This window comes from Bos javanicus, chromosome 14 (assembly GCF_032452875.1).
Source record: "Bos javanicus breed banteng chromosome 14, ARS-OSU_banteng_1.0, whole genome shotgun sequence".
Lineage (NCBI taxonomy): Eukaryota > Metazoa > Chordata > Mammalia > Artiodactyla > Bovidae > Bos > Bos javanicus.
Genome location: NC_083881.1, coordinates 71227915 through 71242080, shown reverse-complemented (window position 1 = coordinate 71242080; position 14166 = coordinate 71227915). Strand labels below are relative to the sequence as shown.

Genomic DNA, 14166 nt, shown 5'->3' with positions numbered 1-14166 from the left:
CTTAGTCCTTTTCATATGTACAGTATCCTTGACTTCATTTATGCCTTGTGGCTTAGGCTCGGTCCTGATATATCTTCATCTGGATACACAATCTCAAAATTCAGTGTCCAAAATAAGACAGTCATAGGATTAGCATTTCTTTCTTTTAGGTCGTGGAGGAAGGAGGTGAGGAGGGAAGGCCACGTCTCAGCTCGCGTCTCGGCCACGTCTTGTACAATATAACAAATGTATATTTGGAATAGTTATTTCCATTTTATGTTTGAATGCTTTTTAAAAAGTTTGATAATATCCGAATCTGTTACACTGGCTGGGCATCCATCCAGGTTTCCTAATGATGACATGACATGTGTCCTTTTTTAATAATTTGTAGTTGATATAAAACTACATAATAGAGGGATTTTTAAAAGCAAATTTACATGGTAAAATAATTCTGAGGTATTTTTTTTTAATAGTGTTTCTTTGGCAACACGTTCATGCTATTTTTACTCTGACAATTTAATATGATAGACTCAAATTTGCACAATCTCAAACCCTGAACCAGAACCTGGGTTTATCCAGGTTCCTCCAAAACTATACTAGACACATTTCTCATTAGGCATCTGTTTATTCCAAAACATACACATACACAGGGGATAGAATTAGATAACACTTTTTTGGCTTCCTAAATGGGTTAGACTCAGTAAATATGGTACTCGCTTTTCAACTGATTCTGCCATCTGTCAGCAAACTTATTGCTTTTAGCAGGGGTTTTTCTTGTGATAATTTACAAGTTGTTTTTCTTTCTTTGTTCTTTTCAGGAAGATACGTGTCTTTAAAATTTAAAAGGGAAATAACCATAAAATAAATTCATCCACAGAATAGAAACAGCAGAGACCAAATGACTGTTGGAGAGTTAAAAGGCACATGAAATTTAACCACAGAAATTGTTTTTTTTCTTCTGGGGAGGGAAGGAGAGTGAGTCTCAACATTCAGCAGGTGATTCAGCCATCCCAATTCCAGCTGGGAAGCATCTGTAACAAGAGAAACAGTCCACAGTGAAAGGAATTCATTTCTCAGGAAAAGATGTTAAAAAAGGAACCCCAGGGTCAGGGAAGTTTCCAATAAAGCCATATAGTCCGAGTTCTGCCCTCTGCCATGATCATAGCTGCTAACTTTTAAATAGAGCTTGCTCTATAGCTTATACTCCTAGGGTTTATTGTAGTTCGTGTCTGCCCCTGCCTCCCTGAATACCCCCTAGGGAAGTTACCTAACCTGTCTAAGCCTTGTCTTCCTAAGAAGCAAGTAAAACAGCATAATGTGTTTAGTATGGTATCTGACATCTATTATGTGTTCAATATTACAGTGAAAAGTGTTAGTTACTCAGTTGTGTTAGACTCTTTGCGACCCAATGGACTGTGGCCTGCCAAGCTCCTCTGTCTGTGGATTTATCCAAACAAGAATATTGGAATCAGTTGCCTTTTCCTTCTCCCAGGAATCTTCCCAACCCAGGGGTCAAATCCAGGTCTCCCTCATTACAGGAGGATTCTTTACCAGATGAGCCACAAGGGAAGCCCAAGAATACTGGTGTGGGTAGCCTATCCCTTCTCCAGTGGATCTTCTTGACCCAGGAATCCAACCGGGGTCTCCTGCATTGCAGGCGAATTCTTTACCTCCATGGAAGTCCATGGTAGCTAGGGCTTATAGATATTTTCTTAAAAGAGTGACTGCTTTGAGAGGATTATATCTTCTTCATTTTTACATGCCTAGTTCCTTTCCCAGTGCCCCAAATGTAATAGGCAGTTAATAAGTGTTTGTCAAATGGATGGATAGATGGACAAATATATAATGAAAAAGTCACTTTATTTTTATTTGATTCTCAAAGCAACCCTGCGTGCATGCCAAGTTGCTACAGCTGTGTCCAACTGTTTGCAACCCTATGGCCTGTAGCCCACCAGGCTCCTGTCTGTGGGATTCTCCAGGAAGGAATACTGGAGTGGGTTACTTTGCCTTTCCTTTAGGAGATCTTCCAGACCCAGGGACCGGACCCTTATCTCTTAAGTCTCCTGCATTTGCAGGTGTGTCCTCTACCACTAGCACCACCAGGGAAACCCCAGAGTAACTGTCCCAATTATTATTTTTCAAATGTTATAGGTGAGAAAACCAAGGCCCTGAAAAGTTCTGTGACTTGGCCAAGCTCACATGGTTGGGGTGGGAGAGAGGAGCAAGGTTCAAGAAGGAGGGGACATACATATACCTATGAGTGATTCAAGTTGATATATGGCAGAAACCAACACAATAAATAACTTTTGAAAAAATGAACATAAAAATAGAAAAAAAAGATAATAAGGTACTGGCACACACACACAAAAAAAGGAAATTAATTGAGACTCAAACCCAATTCCAGGCATTATTCTTGTTACTAGGAGAGTTCCTGAAATGGTAGCAAGGGTTAACATTTAATCCATTTGTCTGCTTTGTACACACGATTTTAAACATTTGCTTAACATCTCTTACTAACTTTATAACTCACAAAATAATTTGGCTTTCATCTATATGGCTTGAGAAATGTGGGGTGTTGTTTCAGATAGCAGGGGGGAAATGAGCATTTTCAAGCCAGGCTTTTTCCTTTTAATGACTACAAACTTAAAATGTAGTCAGAGAAACTAAAATCCCCTCCTAGTTTTCTCTTTTAAGAAATCCATAAGTATAATCTACTGTTTACCAACTGTAAGAATTATACACATTTTATTTCTATTTCTTAAAACAAACTGCACGATTCTATATTATTACTCACAGTTCATGGGTAAGTAAACCGAAATTCAAAGTGTCCAAGTCAAAGTCTGCCTAAAAAGTGCTAAAGCTGAACTGATCTGAATTTTAAGGAGGCTCTTCTCGATGCCAATGCTTTCAAACTGTAATGTGTACATATCTGTTAAAAATGCAAATTCTGGTTGTGTGGGTCTGGGTTGGAACCAAAGGGACTTCATTCCTAACAAGCATCTAAGTGATGTCAAAGCTGCTACTAAACTGGACTACACTTTGTAACCCTAACCACACTACCACCTCAAATTCAGAGCCCCAGGCAGTCATCTGTATTATGGCCAGAGTTCTGCTTATAGAATAACATTTAGCTTTACTCTAGCTTGTGTGGATAACTTACCAAAATAGTCCTTTATATATTACCTAATTCAGAACATTTCTCCTTTATTTGTAGTCCTACCACAGCACAGCATAAAATTTGGAGTAGTTGCAGTTGAAGACATCTTCATCAGCTTCTTTAAATCAGAAGACTGTATAAGGACTCAGCAGTTATGTTCCTAAGTATGAAAAAGGAGGGAAAAAAATAAGAAAACCAATAGTTAACTTAAGCAGAGAAAGAAGGAAAAAATGTTAAGTAGTGAAGCAGAAAGCTTATGGTGCAAGGAGAAAAATATATATAGAGAGAGAGGCATTTCTTAGCCACTCCAGGGAAATTTCTGAGGAAATTCTATGCAGGAGCAAAAGAAGCATGACAAGGGAAAAAGAGGAAAGAAAAAGCTATAAAGGATAGTTGACATCATGGTCTTAACTAAACTGTTATGTGCAAGTGGAAATCAATAGAGACTAAATATTTAAGCATAATGACTGCCTAAAAGTGATGAGAGGGATTGGACACAGTAGCTATCCATTTTATTGAAGCTGTTGATGGAAATGAGACAGGAGATCCTGGAGAAATAACAAGTGGGGCAGAGTTATTATGGAGTGAAATCAGAGAGGATTAAGAAAGAAGATCCATGAGTCAAATTTCAGCAGAGACCATGAACAAAAGGTCAAATTGAACAAACAGCCAAGAAACCAATAATAAATCTAAATGGTTATGGGCAAAGTGTGGAGGCGGGTGGAGGAGGAAGGGAGAGAAAAAAAAAGAGGCCAAAAGGCAGAAGCAAAAAAAAAAAATGACGGAGGAGGAGGAATAGTGGTTAATCAAATACAGATTTCAAAGAGTCTTATGTCTTTTCTTTCCGTCAATAAGGAAATGGGGCTCAGTGGCCAACAAAATCTTGAATACTTAACTGTTGACTTAGAACAGAGCACGAACATAAAGCGTCAGTCTCTCAGTCGTGTCCGACTCTTCGTGACCCCATGGACTGTAGCCCACCAGGTTTTCCTGTCCATGGAATTCTCCAGGCAAGAATGCTGGGGTGGGTTGCCATTTCCTTCTCCAGGGAACCTTCCCAGTCCAGGGATCGAACCCAGGTCTCCTGCACTGCAGGCAGATTCTTTACCACCTGAGCCACCAGGGAAGCCCAACATAGTCATGGGTGAGATTAAAATTATGCAGAAAGTAAAATAACCATGTCTGGACAAGACGAGCAAGATCTGGAGAAAGGCTCTCTGCCCACGTGCTGACCCTCCGTCCCCCTCCCCTCTCCCTCTCTCCCCCTCCCCCCTTCCTGGCTGCCCCTTCCAGGCTCTTCCGGGCTTTCCCTAGGGCTTTGTTTCTATGGGATTCTATGGAGAGAAGCAATGTTTTGGTTAAGCGCTTGCAGGTCACTTGTTCACTGATACAGAAGCCATGGAAAGACAGGCCAGAGGAGAGAGGAAGGCACAGACTGACACTAACAGTGACAAATGAAAATTCTAGCAAGCAAATTTTATTTCACTATTTATAAAAATTGTACATAAAATTTGCATTATGTGTTTTATGCTTGAGCTGAAATGTTTATATATTTTTTGGATGCAGTTTAATGTGCAAGAATAATAAGCTAATATTTTATTGAGCACTTACTGTATCCTTAATGTTAATTAAATATTCCACACATTATCTCATTTAATTGTCACATGAACCCTAGGAGGTAGACATCACTATTATCTCCCTATTATAGATGAGGAACAAGAAGTTTAAAGACGAGACATTAAAGGAGATTGAGTCCAGAATGCAAGCATTCTGTCTTTTAAAGGAGACAGTTTAGTACCCTCATTCTTATAAAAAAGCTATTGGACACCAAGAGCCTGGGTACTCAGAGAGAATGATGGCCAGTGGCCACCTTAGGTAGGACTTTCCTTTGGCGCTCCATCCAGTCCCCCTTCTTCCCTCAGCACAGTTCTCACCAGTGCCCAGACTTCTCCCACTCCATGTAAACAGGGACAGATCTGATATGATCACAGATGATCAGAGAAAATAGTTGATTGCCCAGAGACAACCTAAGTGCAAATTTAAATATCCTGATTCCCAGATAAGTTTCCTTTCTATCAGATGACATACAGCTAAATTCTGAAAGCCAGGTTCACCCCAGCCCAACCCAACTATACAAATCTAGGGACATTTTCTAAGTGCCTAATATCTACTGATCCATCTGCTCATCCAAATTAAGTCCTCAAGGATTGCTGCCTCTCATACCAAGGAGAAATGCTGATAATTTTTGCAATATTGGGTGATGAGCTTGATTAAGAGGTGGCCCAAGGGAACTGTAAGTTCTAGAAACTTTAAAATAGGCAATTACTTTGTGAGGAAATCAAGAATGGCTCCAAGCAGCATTTGAGAATAGGTAGAGAATAGAGCATTTGAGGTGACATCCTAGGTAGAGAAGAAGTATAAGCAAGATATGGAAAGTTCCAGATGTGTTTGGGAAGGGAGAACGTTTGAATTGCACTGCAGGATAGGGTGTATGTAGACAGATAATAACAATGCTAGAAAAAATAAATTGAGATGTACTTTTGGCCTCTCTGCCAGGCTGAGAGATTTATGTTTTATTCTATATGCTTGTATTTCCTGAAGTGTGAGGCCAAGATAACCAGTGGTTAAAAATATTATTTTAAGGAGAAGAGTACATGAATTTGATGTTGTGTAACATTTAATCATATGGAGACAACATTATCCCCATTCTTGGAATAATGTTAAGGAGAAAGTTTCCAAAAGGCACTTAGGGTTGAAACGCTTCTTTCAGAAATGTTAACCCCCTCTGTAAGAAAAAAAGTGAGGATTTCAGGATCAAAGTCTTCAGCAAAAACTTGTCGAGAATTTAAGAATTTGTTTTATTCAAATATTATTTATATAATATTTATCTTCTGGTTATGACAGATGATACTGGCTTTTCTGTTATAGTATTAGCATTGGTTCTTTTTGTTCGATAGATCTAGATTTTTTTTAAGTGAGGACATAAATAAAATTATTGATTAAATCATAGTAGAGACAGAATACAGAAAAGGAAAAAAAAAGTGGTATGTGAACAGCCAAACCTTGCAAAGAAAAGATGTTAGTCTTACTGTGCCACCTCAAGAAAGCCCACTTAGGAAGGAAATGCAGAGGGGAAGTGGATGATTATATTAAATGCTCTACAAAGTCAAAGAGGATTTGGTTATTCAAAGGGCCCTTCTGAGAGCCTTCGGCAGTCAATTTCGGTGGATATCAGAATAAACAAGGATGCAGTTGGTACTGAGGAGATGAACATGACCTAAATAGCCATGGGTCACATTTGGAAGGATAATGTGGTGCTATGGAATGTGAAGTATTATTTATTATGTTTCTGGCTTGGCTAAATACTCAGTATGTAAATCTGGGATGGCTTTTGCTTCTCAGAGACTCAATTTTATCTCGGTGGTATTTTTTTAAAGGGTAACCGTCGTCTACTTCTGTTGGGCTTGTTCTTGTTCAGTCACTAAGTCATGTTTATCTCTGACACCGCATGGACTGCAACATGCCAGGCTCACGTGTCCTTCACTACCTCCTGGAATATGTTCAGATTCATGTCCATTGAGTCAGTGATGCTATCTAACCAACTTATCCTCTGCCAAAGTATTGGAGCTTCAGCTTTAGCATCAGTCCTCCCAATGAATAATCAGGATTGATTCCCTGATGGACTGACTAGTTTGATCACCCTGCTGTCCAAGGGACTCTAAAGAGGCTTCTCCAGCACCACAATTCAAAAGCATCAATTCTTTGGCACTTAGCCTTTATTATGGTCCAACTCTCACATCCATATATGACTACTGGAAAAACCATAGCTTTGACTATACAGACCTTTGTTAGCAAAGTGATGTCCCTGCTTTTTAATACACTGTCTAGGTTTATCATAGCTTTTCTTCCAAGGAGAAAGTGCCTTCTCAATTCATGGCTACAGTCACCATCTACAGTGATTTTGGAGCACAAGAAAAAAAAAAAATCTGTCACTGTTTCCACTTTTTCCCCATCTATTTGCCATGAAGTGATGGGATTGAATGCCATGATCTTAGTTTTCTAAATACTGAGTTTTAAGCCAGCTTTTTCACTCTCCTCTTTACCCTCATCAAGAGGCTCTTTAGTTCCTCCTCAATTTCTGCCTTTAGAGTGGTATCATCTGCATATCTGAGGTTGTTGATGTTTCTGCCAGCAATCTTGATTCCAGCTTGTGATTCACCCAGCCTGGCATTTCACATGATATACTCTGCACAGAAGTTAAATAAGCAGGGTGACAATATACAGCCTTGACGTAATCCTTTCCAATTTGGAACCGTCAGCTGTTTCATGTCCGATTCTAGCTGATGCTTCTTGACCTACATATAGGTTTCTCAGGAGGCAGGTAATGTGGTCTGGTATTCTCATCTCTTTAAGAATTTTCCACAGTTTGTTGTGATTCACACAAAAGCTTTAGCATAGTCAATGAAGCAGATGTAGATATTTTTCTGGAGTTTTCTTGTTTTCTCTATGATCCAGTGGATGTTGGCAATTTGATCTCTGGTTCCTTTGCCTTTTCTAAATCCAGCTTGAACATCGGGAAGTTCTCAGTTCACATGCTGCTGCTGCTACTGCTAAGTCGCTTCAGTCGTGTCCGACTCTGTGTGACCCCATAGATGGCAGCCCACAAGGCTCCCCCGTCCCTGGGATTCTCCAGGCAAGAACACTGGAGTGGGTTACCATTTCCTTCTCCAATGCATGAAAGGGAAAAGTCAAAGTGAAGTCGCTCAGTCATGTCCGATTCTTCGCGACCCCATGGACTGCAGCCTACCAGGCTCCTCCGTCCATGGGATTTTCCAGGCAAGAGTACTGGAGTGGAGTGCCATTGCCTTCTCCGAGTTCACATGCTATTGAAGTCTAATTTGAAGGATTTGAAACATTACTTTGCAAGCATGTGAAATGAGCACAATTGTATAGTACTTTGAGCATTCTTTGACATTGCCCTTTTTTGGAATTGGAATGAAAACTGAACTTTTCAAGTCCTATGGCCACTGGTGAGTTTTCCAAATATGCTGACACATTGAGTGCAGCACTTTAACAGCATTATCTTTTAGGATTTTAAATAGTTCAGCTGGAATTCAGTCACCTCCACTAACTTTGTTCACAGTAATGCTTCCTAAGGCTCACTTGACTTCACATTCCATATTGGATGGTTCGATTGTTTGACTCTAAATAAGTAACCACACCATGATGCTTATCCCAGTCATTAATACCTCTTTTGTATAGTTCTATGTATTCTTGCCACCTCTTCTTAATCTTTTCTGCTTCTGTTAGGTACCTACAGTTTCTGTTCTTTATCATGACCATCCTTGCAAGAAATTTTCCTTTGATATCTCTAATTTTCCTGAAGAGATCTCCAGTCTTTCCCATTCTATTGTTTTCCTGTTTCTTCGCATTGTTCATTTTAAAGGGTCTTCTTATCTCTCCCTGATACTCTCCGGAACTCTGCATTTTTGAGGTATATATTTACCTTTCTCCCTTGCCTTTCACTTCTCTTGTTTTCTCAGCTATTTGTAAAATCTCCTCAGACAAGCACTTGGCCTTCTTGCATTTCTTTTTCTTTGGGATGGTTTTGGTCACTGTCACCTGTATAATGTTATGAGCCTCCGTACATAGTTCTTCAGGCACTCTGTCTACCAAATCTAATCCTTTGACTCTATTTGTCACCTCCACTGTATAATCATAAGGAATTTGATTTAGGTCATATCTGAATGGCTTAGTGGTTTTCCCTACTTTCTTCAATTTAAGCTTGAAGTTTGCAATAAGGAGCTCATGATCTAAGCCACAGTCAGCTCCAGGTCCGACTACCTTCCTTCGCATTTCAGTCCCCTATGATGAAAATGACATGTTTTTTTGCTGTTAGTTTTAGAAGGTCTTGCAGATCTTCACAGAAGCAGTCAACTTCAGCTTCTTCAGCATTAGTGGTTAAGACATAGACTTGGATTACTGTGATGTTGAATCGTTTGCCTTGAAAATGAAACGAAATCATTCTGTCATTTTTGAGATTGCACGCAATTAGTGCATTTGAGACTCTTTTGTTGATTATGAGAGCTACTCCATTTCTTCTAAGGGATTCTTGTCCACAGTAGTAGATATAACGGTCATCTGAGTTAAATTCACCCATTCCTGCCCATTTTAGTTCACTGATTTTTAAGGTGTTGATGCCTGCTCTTGCCATCTCCTGCTTGACCACATCCAATTTACCTAGACTCATGGACCTAACATTCCAGGTTCCTATGCAATATTATTCTTTACAACATCAGACTTTACATTTACCACCAGCCACATCCACAGCTTGGTGGCCCAGTTGCTTCATTCTTTCTGGATCTATTTTCATTGCCCTCCGCTCTTCCCCAGTAGCATATTGGACACCTCCTAACCTGGGGAGCTCATCTTCCAGTGTCCTATCTTTTTGCCTTTTTACTGTTCATGGCATTCTCACAGCAAGTATACTGGGGTGGTTTGCCATTCCCTCCTCCAGTGGACTACACTTTGCCAGAACTCTTCACTGTGACTTGCCCATTTGGGTAACCCTGCACAGCATGGCTCACAGCTTCACTGAGTTATACAAGCCCCTTCACCACAACAAGGCTGTGATCCATCAAGGGGTCTTGGCTAGAGATCTCAAATATGTACACCATTTGGATTAATCCAACCACATTTTCCATCCAGTTCTTTGTCTAAATATGCCACTCATTCTTCTCAATGTGAAAATCAGAAAATGAGGATTAAGGAGGTTTATTCTGATGCCAAGTGTTTTGTTCCCTTAAAACTTAAGAAAGTAAAATAGTACATAATATGGTTTGTCCAAGACGAAGGAATAAGTTCCAAAAACATAGGCATGGATTATAACTTCAAAAATATTCTCTCCATATATGATGGGTGTCACAAAGAAAAGTGATTAATTTTTGGTTAGATACCCTATACTTATCAAGTACTAGAATATTTTTTATCAAAATATACATTTTTTTTCTTATCTCCGCTTCTCCTGACCATTTTCCTTCTCTAAATTCCTGCAGCATTCAGAATCTTTGCCCCACCACTGCCCATATAGATAGGTACATATTACATTTTTGTATATGTATGCTATGTCCCTGGGAAACATGCAAAATTTTACATGTCCTCTAGAGAAAGGACTAGTGGTTGCCAAGAGAGAGGCGGCTGGGGGAGGTATGGAGAGGTAGGTTGGGGTTGGCAGGTGTAGACTTTTACATGCAGAATAAACACCAAGGTCCGACTGTGTAGCACCAAGAACTGTATTCAGTGTCCTATGATAAACCATAATGGGAAATAATATTTAAAATGAATGTATATATGTATAACCGAATCACTTTGCTGTATAGCAGTAATTAACACAAAATTGTAAATCAATAGTAAATAATAACAAAATTTGAAAGTGAAAGTTGCTCAGTTGTGTTCAACTCTTTGCAACCCCTTGGACTATACATGGAATTCTCCAGGCCAGAAAACTGGAGTGGGTAGCCTTTCCCTTCTCCGGGGGATCTCCCCAACCCAGGGATTGAACCCAGGTCTCCCACAGCCGCAAGGGAAGCCCATAACAAAACTGACATGCCCTCTATGACAAAGGGTGCCTAGTAAATTATTTCATGGAATATTCAAGATCCACTGCTGAAGTTACAAATCAACAGAAAAGTTAAAAGTCCACACTCAAAGCAAAACTTAAAGATTCTTTATCCAGCTCCAGTTTACACTCAGCTTGATAGTCATATTCTCAGCTTTGCTAATGTTTCCATATCTAAAGCCAGACTGCATCGAAGTCTTTAAAGCTGAAGCAAGCTTATTCAGTCAGCTATAAATATAAATGTTTACTGGAACACAAACTAGGAGGAAGCCAATGAGAAAAATAAAGGGAGTACAGCTTTTGCAGTCCTTTTCCTTCTTCCAGGCTCATTTCTCAGAACCAAATATTTAAATGATATTTTAACTGTCGTTGAAGTTAGCCAGGTTTAACAAATCTAAAGATAGAAGAATACTAAACTAGGCCTAACTTAAAAAAAAAAAAAAAAAAAGAGAGAGTGAGATCAGCAAGGAATTCAAATTAAAACCAAAAGTCACGAATCAGCACAAATGCTCTATGAACTACAGTTCTTTTCTTTAATGTTTATTGTGCCAATTCTGACATTGCAAATATTGATCTGTTTATTTGTCTGTCACCTCCGTGAGCACCTCACAAACAAGGACTATGTATTTGCAGATCAAGGGATCAGTCTTGAATGATTCTATTCAACACTAACTTCTGTGCCGCACCATACATTTCCTGGAAAGTGATAATGGTTAACATTCATTTAGTGGTTCATTCTCTTCTATTTGGGGCTTCCCTGGTGGCTCAGAGGGTAAAGCATCTGCCTGCAATGTGGGAGACCGGGGTTCAATTCCTGGGTTGGGAAGTCCCCTAGAGAAGGCAATGGCAACCCACTCCAGTACCCTTGCCGGGAAAATCCCATGGATGAAGAAGCCTGGTAGGCTACAGTCCACAGGATCACAAAGAGTTAGACACAACTGAGTGACTTCACTTTCACTTTCTCTTCTATTCATGTGCTAAATCACTAACCTTTCAAAAATCTGATAAAAGAAGTGCTTTATAATTCCCGTTTTACAGATGAGGCAACTAAGGCACAGAGAGGTAAAGAGAACTGTCAAAGCCAAGCCAGAATTGACAACAGGCGCTCTTAGCGCAGCCAGCACGCTGCTAACAACTGTACTGCAATGCTGCTGTCAGAACAGGATGGGTGACCTGAACATGTGGGTGGAAATAAGTCTGCAGTAAAAGCGCTTTACTTTCGATAAGTGCCTCAGGTGATTCTGTGTACATAGAGTGAGAACCTAACAACATAATTCTAAGTAGCTGTCATAGAAAGGGCTTCCCAGGTCCCGCTTCCCTGGTGGCTCAGATGATAAAGAATCTGCCGGCAATGCGGGAGACCTGGGTTCGATCCCTGGCTTGGGAAGATCCCCTGGAGACGGTCACGGCAACCCTCTCTAGTATTCTTGCTTGAAGAACACCGTGGACAGAGGAGCCTACGGTCCATGGGCTCGCAGGGTGTTGGACACGACTGCGCAACTAAGCACAACGCAGCACACACGTGGCACTAGTACTAATGAGCTCGTCTGCCACGGCAGGAGACATAAGAGACGCGAGTTCGATCCCTGGGTTGGAAAGATCCCCTGCAGGAGGGCATGGCAACTCACTCCAGCATTTTTACCTGGAGAATCCTATGATCAGAGGAGCCTGGTGGGCTATGATCCATAGGGTCGTGGAGTCAGACATGACTGAAGTGACTCAGTATCCATGCATGCAGTCGTAGTCTTAAACTCATATTTATTATTGCAGTTCAGCAGACGTTTCCATACACTTTATCTGATTTCGTCCTGATAACAACACTGCAGGTAAGAGCTACTGTTTCTCATGTATCTGAATAAGAAAAGCAGACCTCAGGAAGCCTACCTATGACCACACTGCTGTAAACCACAGATTTTCCACTTCCAGACCCTGAGCTCTTTCATGATGCGGACCCCCTGACCAGCCTTCCTAATTCTGCTTCTGCCCTTCTACAACTCATAGTCCTTTGTTGTATACAAAGGACTTTTTTTAAGGCCTAAATCTCGTAATGTAATTTCTAGTGGATTCTCAGTCCATTTGGGTAACATCCAGTTTCCTTTCCATGAACCGAGAGGCCTCTCATGATCTGACCCCTACCTGCCTCCCTCACCTCCTGATCTCCTACCAGCCTCCTCCCCCTGTACGCAGGCTGTCCTCTTTCCTTTCTAAGATCTCTCACATTGAGCTTTTTCTCCAACTGAGCCTTGGTCTCGTTATTATTTCTTATTTATTTCATACCAGTATCTGAAATTAACCAATGGATTGGTTGATTGATCATGAAGATGAATGCAGGAGCCCTTTTCCGCTTTGTTTAATAGTTAACATTTACAAAGTGCTGGGTAGAGGCCCAAACACTTTATACATGTTGATCTATGTAATTTTTATGACCAAGAGCCTAGGACCATGCCTGATGTTGCCAGCGAGTGAATGACAGCAGAATTTTACCCAGAGCTTGTGCTTTTCATCACTTACCTGGACTATTGCTTGAAAGGAATATGTGATCCCACCGCTTCACCTTTTGAAATAAGCTCACCTCTCTTGTCATCACTCAGACACCGCAGCTGCGTGACCAAACCACTGGTGCCTGTTAAGCTCATGCTGAAATGAGACACCGCTGATGGAGGCATACATGTGACCCCTTTTCTAGTCCCATCTCCAAAAAAATACACTTAAATTCAGGCAATGAAACTAACTAGAAACTACAGAATGAGAATACAGCATGACCAAGAATGCCCTTAAGATCAACGTAATATAAGACAATGTAGAATTTAGAATGGCTCTTTATTTGGTGGTGATGGTTGGGGGGAGCGGGGAGGTGAAGGGGTGAGGAGAGGGTTCCTCAGAGTAGACTCCACATGATCTCATTGGAGATACTTCCCAATGAGTGTAAGCATCCCAAACCAACTGGAGTAGAAGCTTATTAATCAAGATGATGTGGCAAGCGGCCTTTTTTTTTTTTTCCTTCCATTCCCGACATCTCACTGGTTTGGAGGTCAGATATCTATTCTTCATCTAGTATAAAAAGCTGCCATTTGGGGGAGATTGGGTATTACATTATTATTTTGCTTTGTTTTGCTTTAAGACATCTGTCATTTCTGAGAACAAAGATTTCTATTCTGTGGTTCTTAATAAGCTTTGCAAGGTGGTTTTCCTGGCATATGAAGAAGTCATTTGAATAATAAAAGCTCATATTTATAATTACAGTGAGTTAAATAGATTTGCTTAGCTTAGAGTTTGGGGTTATTCATAAACAGATGTGAGAGTCCAGAAAGCCTCTGTAACTCCCCAACAATCTCACTGCTTTGGGTTGCTGAAGAGCTGAGCTGAGAAGGCTGAATGGAAGTTAAAGTAGCTTTCCCAACTCCCTGAATAA

The 14166-nt window shown here is 40.4% G+C and overlaps 1 long non-coding RNA gene across 1 annotated transcript; it reads right to left on the bottom strand.

Moving 5' to 3' along the window:
* Nucleotides 1–584: 584 nt before the first annotated feature.
* On the bottom strand, nt 585–13818 carry LOC133260239 (uncharacterized). The gene is made up of 3 exons (XR_009740701.1): nt 13266–13818; nt 3140–3296; nt 585–1010 (listed from the first exon to the last, which is right to left on the bottom strand). It is a non-coding gene; the product is annotated as an uncharacterized LOC133260239 (long non-coding RNA).
* Nucleotides 13819–14166: the final 348 nt, after the last annotated feature.